The 11706-nt window shown below is 42.5% G+C and overlaps 1 pseudogene; it reads left to right on the top strand.

Annotated features, from left to right (window-relative positions):
- Positions 1-242: 242 nt before the first annotated feature.
- LOC101987251 lies at positions 243-658 on the top strand (annotated as a pseudogene).
- Positions 659-11706: the final 11048 nt, after the last annotated feature.

Genomic DNA, 11706 nt, shown 5'->3' with positions numbered 1-11706 from the left:
TTCCAGAAAGTTGCTGATCCTTAGTCTGTGATCGAATCCTGATAACACTGATTGTGATGTCAGTGACAGAATCAGGAGCAGCAGTAACAGGATGAATCAGTACCCAGCAGAATGGAAGTAGGCAAAGGTGAGTTATCGTCCTCCATCAGATCTCCTTCTGTCTGGATTGTTACCAAAAGGTACTGTCTACTAGCATGTCTTCCCCATCTATTAAGAATCTAGTTTAGCTTTTTCGCTCCGGGATGCGGCGGAGTTGGGCTTTGAGACAGTGCATTTCGGAGGCTCGGTTCCCCGGGAAGCGGTGGCTGGTGGCTGGCCTGGGGAACCATGGAATGCCTGGCACATGGCACACGGCATGGCGGTGCTGGGGCAAATAGCGCGGCGACTAGGAGTGGCGGAGAGCTGGGCTCGTGACTCTCGCTGCGCTGCTGACCTCGCCTTGGCCCTGTTTGGGGATGCCCAGCTGGTACTGCTCCGGCCACGGCGCCTCATGAATGTCAACGGGCGCAGCGTGGCCCAAGCTGCGGAGCTGTTTGGACTGACTGCGGAGGAGATCTATCTGGTGCATGATGAACTTGACAAGCCTCTGGGAAAGCTGGCTCTGAAGCTAGGGGGCAGCGCAAGGAAGTCTGCATTTGTTTCCAGCAACGCAGACTAGGAAACTGAGGCCCGGAGATGAAGAAACCAGAAAGCGACAAGACTAGAACTTTAGCCCAAGCCAATCTGACCTGGAAGTTAAGGCTTTTACCCATAATGCCTGTCCCTGCAATCAGCCCATTCAAGCTGGCTAAGCCCTTCTGCATTTGACACCCCTGCCCCTCTATCTCAGAACCTAACAGCTTGGCAGATACTATGCACCGAATAACTTTTTCCTGATACAGTTCCATCTGTTGTGTTAGGTCAAGGGACATTTGTACATTTTAAGAAAACCGTGTTTACTGGTTTCAGTGGGAGAATTAAAGTATTTGGAGAGTTAAAAAAAAAAAAGAATCTAGTTTAAAGCCAAGTGGTGTTGGCACATGCCTTTAATCTCAGCACTCCTGAGGCAGAGGCAGGTGGATCTCTGTGAGTTTAAGGAGAGCTTGATCTATAAAGTGAGTTCCAGGACAGGCAAGAATACACAAAGAAACTTGATCTAAAAAAAAAAAAAAAAGAATTTAGTTTAGTATGTATGATTAGAAAATTTTCATGCCAATGTATGTACACTACAAAAAGCAACATGCTATCTGCAAAACATTTGACTAATCATAGGAACACACACAAATACAGCTTCTTTTGTCTATCACAGAATTCCTATTTTACCACAGCACCAACAACTTGCTGTTTCTAATGCATATTTGAACTTGATGCTCTCTATTATTATTCAGAGAGAGAAAAAAAATTAGCAGATGCAGCAATTCCTACAAGAATCATTAATGCACCACCTCATGCCATCAACTTTCAACTCACGGCAGAAATCTTGACCTTCATCCCACTAAAAACAGGAACACGGCAAGGCTGTCCACTCTCGCCATACCTCTTCAATATAGTGCTTGAAGTTTTAGCAATAGCAATAAGACAACATAAAGGAATCAAGGGGATTCAAATTGGGAAGGAAGAGGTTAAACTTTCATTATTTGCAGATGATATGATAGTGTACATAAGCAACCCCAAAACCTCCACCAAAGAACTCCTAAAGCTGATAAACACCTTTAGTAATGTGGCAGGATACAAGATCAACTCCAAAAAATCAGTCGCCCTCCTATACACAAAGGATATGGAAGCAGAGAGGGAAATCAGAGAAGCATCACCTTTCACAATAGCCACAAATAGCATAAAATATCTTGGGGTAACTCTAACCAAGGAAGTGAAAGATCTATTTGACAAGAACTTTAAGGCATTGAAGAAAGAAATGGAAGAGGATACCAGAAAGTGGAAAGATCTCCCTTGCTCTTGGATTGGGAGGATCAACATAGTAAAAATGGCAATTCTACCAAAGGCAATTTATAGATTCAATGCAATCCCCATCAAGGTCCCATCAAAATTCTTCACAGATCTTGAGAGGACAGTAATCAACTTTATATGGAAAAATAAAACACCCAGGATAGCCAAAATAGTCTTATATAATAAAGGAACTTCTGGAGGCATTACCATCCCTGACTTCAAACTCTACTACAGAGCTACAGTATTGAAAACAGCTTGGTATTGGTATAAAAACAGAGAAGTCGACCAATGGAATCATATAGAAGACCCAGATTTTAACCCACAAACCTATGAACACCTCATTTTCGATAAAGGAGCTAAAAGTATACAATGGAAGAAAGAAAGCATCTTCAACAAATGGTGCTGGCACAACTGGATGTCAACATGTAGAAGAATGAAAATAGACCCATATCTATCACCATGCACAAAACTCAAGTCCAAATGGATCAAAGAAATCTTGACCTTCAATAGTGGAAGAGAAAATAAAATGGAAATGCAGTAAAGATCTCTGGATCACAGTACTCCTTTCCTACATATTGCAAGGGAACCAGAAGACAAAGATAGAGGACTTGACTTATATAGACTAGCTTCTGAGGTATCTTATGCATTTTCATATCACTCGCTTCTTGATCTGCCTAATACTGAATCTTCATCTTAGAAACAACACTGAAAATCTGGATGAAATTCTTCTGCTCTAGATATTTATTACATTGTTAATGTTGAGCCAATTTTAGTTATGCATATACTAGCCAGGAAAAAAGTGTTACACACTGTAATCCACAGGTGAAAAAAAGCAATGCCTATTTACATCAAACATATCCGTCAAATGTTATTCCTTTTAAAGTAGTATGGCATTATTCTACAGAGAATGGGAAGCATCTATGTAGTGGTGTATGTGATGTATTTGTAAGATGAGACACGTTTGGAATTTTCTTTCTTAGTACCAACTTTATGATGTCTTTGCATCAAAGCTTAGAACATACAACAGTGAAGACCACTGAAACTAGATGTAGTCTACCAGAATCTGGTAGTATTCATGAGGTACATAATAATAACTTCGTGGACTAGACAGTTCTTTACAAACAAAAACAACATATGACCTTCAATAAAGTGTAAGATACAGTATAAAAGGTTATGTCTAAGTAATGTTTCTAAGAAGTACTAATAGAAATAAATTCAATATCCTTTTGTAATAAAGGGAGAAAATTCACCCGAATATTTGCATCCTAAGGATTAATGAGGGAGAAGTTTACACAGCCACCCTCTGTCTCCTCATCCAGTAATACAAAGATCAGGTATATCATATAGCAAAACATAAAGGACAGTTATATCACTAAGGGAAGCAAAACATTGAAGGATTGTTCAAACACATCAGTATGATATATAGATATTTGATCTCATCAAAAATTATCTAGAATTTAAGGGTTAATAGTTAACCTTTATATATCACTGGAACCATCTAGAAAGTTTGATAACTCAGGCCCTAAAATTATGTTCCTTGTTAGCCTTTGTCATACCGTAATAACACCTCCGTCATGTAATCAGAAGGTGAAGCACCACTTTGTATTTTCATCTATCTGGCAAATCTTCAGAGCATTCTTTTGTAAAAATTGTTTACATTTAAAGTCAACAGGGGCCTGTGAAATGTTGCCATGGAAACCATGACAGTAGGGGGAAAGAGAAATTTGAGGATTTAGTGAATGTTTTTGATTTTTTTTCAAATACAATAGCTCCCTTAACAAAGTCAGCTCTGCCATATGGTGAACTATGTGTGGCAATTCTCTAAGCTTACAAATAGAATTCTGCAGCATGCACGACTGAGTGAGTGCATTCAAGGGAGGCCCAAATTTCGCTCCCACTCTGCATTCCCAAAGTGATTAAATACTGACACATTGGACCCTGCAGACGAAGAACACTCCCTTAATTTCTTTGCCAGTGGCTGCGGTAAGATACCAAAGCAACTTAAGGGAGAATGTGCTTATATTGGAACACAACTTTAGAGAGACAGAGTTGAGAAAACGTGGTAGTAAGGGAAGGCAAGGTGGCAGGAGCCAGAGGCTGGCTGTTATAATACATCCATACTCAGTATGGAGGGGGAACCAGAAATGGGACGAGGCTATACAACCTCAAGGCCACCCCAGTGGCCAATTTCCTCAGAAAAGATTTCACAAGCTAAAGGTTCTACGATCTTCCCAAACAGAGGTCAACATGGAAGATCAAGTGTGCAAACACGTGAGCCTATGAATAATATCTCACATGTGTGCCATGATTCTTGTCATAGGATAGAAGTTGGCCAAAATCATCCAGTTCAAAAAAGAAAGAAAGAAAGAAAGAAAGAAAGAAAGAAAGAAAGAAAGAAAGAAAACAGAGTATCCATTGGATTCAAAAACCAGACTTCTTTTATATTTTTATTGTTTTTTTTTTGTGGATTTCACATCACGCACCCCAATCTCACTCATCTCTCTGCCCTTCAAATCTTCCGTCTGCACTTGTACCTCCCCTCCCCCAAGATAAACCAAAATTTAAAAGAAAAGAAAAATCTTGTCATGGAAGCTGTAGTGTGACACACTTTACATGTTTAGTCCATGCACCTTACTTGCAAGCACTCATTGCAATGAGTCATTGGTCTGGTTCAAGGCCTCTGGCTTCTGCTACACTAATGAAATTGGGTCTGTACTGGGACACTTCATGGATATCCTGTGATAGTGACAGTACTGTGTCATGGAGATTCTTCAATTTTGGGTCTGCAAGACAGGCTGCTTCAGCAGATCATAGGTAAGGCATATGTTGAGACAGCACAACTCATAACCCTGGTTTTGGTCCTGGGTGGCTGTTGGGTTTGTCAACCCAGCAGCTCTCCCTCATCCTCAACACCAGCGTGAGCTCTCCAGCTCCACTCTGGATAGCTCCCCCTATGCAGTAATCAGGAGGTGGGCCAGTTCTCCTGTTGTCGTGACCTCAAGACCAGCTCATCTACACCTACACCACCAGGGTCATTTCTACTAAGTTACTCAGGCAACGTGTAGGGGCCATTCTGCTGAGTACGGCAGCTGGTGAAAGACAGGACCAACTCTTCTGCTCTTGTGCTCTCAGGGACAGCTCTACCACCTGCCACAGACAGTGAGGGGGTCATCTCTCTCTCTCAGCCACACCACTTTATGGTAGACGACAGGCAGGGTCAGATCACTCACACACGCACTCTCTGGCCTGCTCACCCCAGTTAACTGGGCCATCTCTATTTTGACATCCAGGTCAAGTACAGGACTCTTGACGTCCTGCTGTCTCCTCCCAGTCTGGCAGTCTCTGGAGTGTTGCTGCTGCTGAGGGGCAGGACCAGCTCTCTCACCTGACACAGGTGGCAAAGGGGAGGGGGCATCTTTCCCTCATCCTTGCCACCACATGGCAGAGGAGGGGTACGGGGCCAGCTCTTCCACTTTCATAACCTCAGGGCAGGTTTACTCTCACCCCCACCAACAGGGTCAGAACTACTATGCTGGCTAAGAGACATGAAGGGCCTGTTCTCTCGAGGGCTACAGTCAGTGAGCTGCAGGGTCAGCTCCTCCTCTCTCATGACCCAGGGGACCACTTTTGTATCTGCTGCAGGTAGCCAGAGCATGATAGATAAGACCCTTGGGGCCCTGAGGTGCAGGGCATGCTCTCCCAAGTGCTGCAGCAGGTGAGATACTGGGCCTGCTCATGGGTAATCATGATCTCAGGACCAGTTCTCATACCTTTCACAGGAGGTGAGGGGGGAGATAGGGCAACTCCCCTAAACCCCATTCATACACCATAACCATATGGCAGATGAGGGGCAAGGGGCAAGGAAGAGCTGACACAGGTGTTAAGGGATGACTGGGGGGCATCTTTCCCTTGCCCATCACATGGCACATGAAGAGGGCATGGCCAGTTTTCACACTCTCATGCCTCCGAGACCAGTTTACTCTTGCCAACTAGGCCAGCTCTGTCATGTTGCTCAGGCAAGGTGAAAGACATGTTCCCTTGAGTGCTGTAGTGGGTGATGGCCAGGGTCAACTCTGCAGCCCTATTCTGTAGGCCTTCAATAGTAGGAAGAGCTATGGACATCAACACAGACATGTTTGCAGAAGAGGCAGGGACATAGACACGGGCCTCAGCAGCAGTCCAGGCCTGGACATTGCCAAGACCACTGATAACAAGTAAGCCACCCACCTCGGCCCACTCCTGACCACCTTCACCTCGTTGGATCTGCCTTTTCCCACCAGTATGAACCATTCTGTCTCTCATACCCAACCATACATTTGCTCACTGTAACAGAGCCTGACCATCTGGTATCCCGGCCACTATGGAGAGCCCAGGTTGACATTTAGATCTTTGTCTCTTGCTCAGTCTTAGTGTCACTGGGCAGGCTCCTGTTGTCTCCTCCCAGTCTGGCAGACATCTTTTATTTTGATTAAAATATAATTTCTCCCTTGCCTTTCTTCCCTCTAACCTCTCCCGTGTCCCCTCCTTCTAACCTCTCCCATGTCCCCTTAATATCTCTTAAGTTCATGACCCCTTTTATTTGAATATATCTATATGTATAAAACCTGTTGCATCCATTTAATGTTGCTTGTGACTGACCAATTGAAATTGGATAGGGAAATTCTCAATAAGGAAATTCCTCCTGGGGGAAGACTAAGTCTCCCTCTCTCAGCAGTCTTTAGCTGTCAGAAGTCCTTTGTCCAGAGGTGGGGGCCCAAGAGATTTCCCCCTTCCACATTAGGTTGCCTCTTGCTGTTGCCATTGTTCAGGTGTTATTTAGGACATCATATCTTCTGAGATTAGAGGGGTAGCTCCCTTATCATTTCTAGGAGACACAGTCTCATGCAGACTTCCTGGTCCTCTGCTTCTTACCAACTTTCAGAATCCGTTTCCTCTATGTTCCTGACCCTTAGATGTAAGGATGCTATAGGTACAACCATTGGAGCTGGGCATCCATGATCACTTCTCTGCATTTAGACTACTTGTGTTTTTCTGTAATACTCCCCACCTACTGCAAAGAGAAGCATCTTTGATGAAAAGAGAGAACTGAACTTGCCTGTGGGTATAAAGATGAGAATGTAGAATGAACTTGGAAATTATCATGATCTAGTAAATTTGGCAGTGGTAGAATCTCCTCTAAAATACATTACCTCAGTAACTGCTGATAGTTGGCTAAGTTTCTAATATTGATACTTGAGCAAGATTTTTTTTTCCCAGTTAGTTACCATCCAGATATTAGTGCTACTACTGCACCTATAGGAATATCTTGTGCTCGTCATTGTTGCAGTTCATAAATGTCACAGTTTAGGGGGACTACTGCTTGTGCTTTTCCTCCAGCAATTTACATAGTGCCTTCTAGTACTGGGAAAGTTAGTCCTTAAGGAGGAAGCTTTTGTGTCAGCTCCAGCTTGAATCTTTCAAATTCTGTGTCCAAAGTCTATCTTGTTATCAGCAATAGAGACATACCTTCAACCTCCAGGACACAACCATGGGCAATAGCTATAGCCTGCACTGTTCTGAGGATCGCTATGACTCTCTTGACCAGTAACTTGGAAAGAGGTTGGTCTTTCCTCATGCCTCATGCTGGATTTTCGTTCATTGCTGATCTTCTATCTGGGACTATAGATTATATCTAGGTTTTGTTACTCTTCTTTCCAGCACCAAAATGCTATATTGTTGCTATTGTTTTTACAATATAATAATTTCATGATTTCTTAAATCGAAACCATAGGCCAGATTTTGCTGCAACTTACATCATCACAAAAATAGAATTTGCACAGCAGAGAATTTATCTGTGACTTTCTCATGCATCTGTAAATTCACTGACACACTCACCTCTACTTTAGGCTGCAGATTTATTGGTTGAGGCAGCCAGGTTTCTTGCATCTAACACTGGGGCCTAAGGAGGAGGGATAGAATCTATTTTATCTGGTCATCCTACGGCATTAGCCACAATACAAAGGGGTAAACATGACCACCAAACAAATGCATTTGAAGCCTCAATTTGTATCACATTTTTTAGTATCTTTTTAACCACAATGATACAAAAATGAGCTATATTATCCACAATGAGGTAAAGAAAAAGAATGGATATTTATAGCACAATCAGCCATTTTTCTCTATTGTCTACCTTCCAACATACAAAATTTATCCACACCATTCCATATTTGAAACCATATCATCAGAAACAAAAATGTATGATTTCATCTATGAACTAAAAACACAAGTTCTTTGACCTATACACCCTTGACTGTAGTTGTGTTACTTGGATAGATAATCCGCAGTAAATATTCCTACCATTAAAAGGGGGAAATAGAAAACACCTATCAGCCTCTGGTCCATAGTAATTTTATAACCCAGCAGAACAAATGTCACCAGCTCTTAAATCATTGCTTACTAGCCATTTCTGCACCAAAAATATCAGTATTCTCGGTGTAATGTAAAGGAATGCACATACAAAACAAAATTATCTCACCAAAGTAATTCCATTTGGGGGACAAATGGGGCTAGCAACACCCCTGAGCTAACATAGCTCCTGTCTTATATTCCTGGGGTAGGTGGTGATTGTCCCATTCCTCTGTTGATAGCTCAGCTTCTCAGTCTGACAGAGTTGGCTAGTCTGTGCAAAAGAGAAGAGAAAGATACAAGAAATATGAGTCCTTACTAGGCTAGCTACCTTTGACTAAAATAAAAAAAAAATCACGACTCGCAGATTAGCCATAATAATATGTAGCTTTCACTGAAGCCAGTTGTAAGGAGACTAACACCAAATTATAGCTCTACACTCTTACACTAGAGGAGGGTGAGCCTTCCTAAACAATGATATTTCACTGGGACCTTGTTCTACATAATCATTTCAGTTCAAACAAGGCAGTTGCCTTTGTGCCCCGAGAAAGCAGAGTATACAAACAATAGAATCATGGCCATAGTCTGTGATAAGTTTCTCTACTCATTGCTTGCACAAATCTTCATTAGCTCTCTTGGAGGTCCCTCTCTCCGACACTATCATCATATTTTAGTAAAGGCACCTGATTTAAAGCTTTTCTCAGTGTTTTAGTGTGTGTGTGTGTGTGTGTGTGTGTGTGTGTGTGTGTGTGTGTGTGTTTAATTCTTGACAATATAATGCTGAGGATCAGAAGGTTTTTATATATCTACAACAGATTTTGTGCCTTTCAGTCTAGGCTGGTGGTTCTTTTGCCAATATGTCTTTCAGAAACTTGTTTTGTTTTCAGTGTGCCTAATTATAATTCAGCACGAACTGCCAAGAGCCACAAGCACAATCTTCAAGGCATGCTTCCATCTAGAAGAACTATGGGTACTTGTAAAACATTAGGCTTCTGTGCTACCCTTCCTTGAACTTTTCTAAAATTGTGGCATTTTTTTTTCCTCTGAGTTGAAGCATTTTCTCCTAGAAAGGAGAGGCTGAGAAGACAGAGGAATCTAACAAAATGTACAAGGGTCAGTGTACTGCTTTCCTAGTTGATAAGACAAAATATCAATAAAAAAAAGAGGCCTTTTAAAAGAAAAGAGGTAGAATTTTTTTTTTAACTTACTTGCTTTTATCCCATTGTGAAGTGGTGGATCCTACCACTAGGTGGGGTAGTGACAGTTGCAGGAATTGCAGTCAGGTGGCAGAGGGAGATGGATATTAGTGTTTAGTTTACTTTCTCATTGTTTTTTCTTTTTTCTTTTCAGTCCAGGACTCAAAATTTCATTTTTAGGATGAGTCTTCCTACCTCATTAGCCTGATCAAGATGATCCTTTTTAGGACAAGAGCTTTGTCCCTTTGGCGATTGTAAATCCCATCAAGGTGAAAATCAACATTAACTGTCACATACAGAAAGTTCATGGAGCTGAGGAAGCATGCAAGACCCTTCCTTGAGACTATGCAAGTAGTAAACAGTTTCTAGAGAAAGGGAGAATTTTGGTTGGGGTTGTCTGAAAGTTGTATAGGTAACCATGGTTACACAGATGATATGAGTCATTCATTACTAATGCGTGAGTGGGTTTCTGGGATGCTGCAGCTGCCTTTTAAGTTCTTACCCATGCTCCTGTAAGTGATCCTAATAAATTCATTGACTCGCAAAGCCCTATCTGGGTGGAATCATTTCTTTGAAATACAGTTTGCACCTTATCTGGGCTCAATATATTTATTTGTTCATGTCTCCCCAGGAAGATTAATGCAATACAATTGATTCCTGCACAGGGACCAACAAATCCAGAGATGACCTGGGGGAAAGCTGGTGCCTCAGCCCTGCTCTGACTGGTCCATCTGAGGGTGATGCCTCTGCAGAGACAATCTCAATATGGCTATCTTTTCTTGTATGAGATAGGATGGCGTGCCTCCCTGAAGTAGGGACAGCTGTGTGCTTTCTGTAATACATGAGACTTCATGCAACCGAGACTGATTTGTCTAACAATGGCACATCTTGAGGGGTAATCCTAGTGTGCCCACCTTCCTCTACAAGGTAGAGGGGTATCATGCCTCTTCGGTGGATAATGCCTGCCTGTGAAGAGGAGCATGGTCCCAAAATGGCTGACAGACCAAAGAGCATGCTGCGCTTTCAGAAAAGATTACATATGGGAACAGATCATAAACAGATTGTGTCAGCAGCTGTGTGGCTTTGCTGTGGGCAATAAAAGACATGGAACTAAGGCTCAGCTATCTGACCAGAAAGAACTTGATGACATGAAGGAGGAATCCCAAAGCAAATAATGTGTGTGGATGTTAGACATTGCATTTTTTTTCTTTTTTTTGTTTTTTTTTTTAAATTTATTTATTTATTAAGGATTTCTGCCTCCTCCCCGCCACCGCCTCCCATTTCCCTCCCCCTCCCCCGATCAAGTCCCGCTCCCTCATCAGCTTGAAGAGCAATCAGGGTTCCCTGACCTGTGGGAAGTCCAAGGACCGCCCACCTCCATCCAGGTTTAGTAAGTTGAGCATCCAAACTGCCTAGGCTCCCCCAAAGCCAATATGTGGCAGTAGGATCAAAAACCCATTGCCATTGTTCTTGAGTTCTCAGTAGTCCTCATTGTCCGCTATGTTCAGCAAGTCTGGTTTTATCCCATGCTTTTTCAGACCCAGGCCAGCTGGTCTTGGTGAATTCCCGAAAGAACATCCCATTGTCTCAGTGTGTGGGTGTACCCCTCGCGGTCCTGAGTTCCTTGCTCGTGCTCCCCCTCCTTCTGCTCCTGATTTGGACCTTGAGATTTCTGTCCAGTGCTCCAATGTGGGTCTCTGTCTCCTTTCATCGCCTGATGAAGGTTAATATTCAGGAGGATGCCTATATGTTTGTCTTTGGATTCACCTTCTAATTTAGCTTCTCTAGGATCGTGAATTATAAGCTCACTGTCCTTTATTTATGGCTAGAAACCAAATATGAGTGAGTACATCCCATGTTCCTCTTTTTGGGTCTGGCTTACCTCACTCAGGATAGTGTTTTCTATTTCCATCCATTTGTACGCAAACTTCAAGAATTCCTTGGTTTTTATTGCTGAGTAATACTCTAATATGTATATATTCCATACTTTCTTCATCCATTCTTCCATTGAAGGGCATCTAGGTTGTTTCCAGGTTCTGGCTATTACAAACAATGCTGCTATGAACATAGTTGAGCATATACTTTTGTTGTATGAAAGGGACTCTCTTGGGTATATTCCCAAGAGCCGTATTGCTAGGTCCAGGGGTAGGTTGATCCCGAATTTCCTGAGGAACCGCCACACTGCTTTCCAAAGTGGTTGCAC

This window comes from Microtus ochrogaster, linkage group LG5 (assembly GCF_000317375.1).
Source record: "Microtus ochrogaster isolate Prairie Vole_2 linkage group LG5, MicOch1.0, whole genome shotgun sequence".
NCBI lineage: Eukaryota > Metazoa > Chordata > Mammalia > Rodentia > Cricetidae > Microtus > Microtus ochrogaster.
Note: the sequence above shows the minus strand (reverse complement) of the source record. Positions and strands in the feature narration are given on the sequence as shown.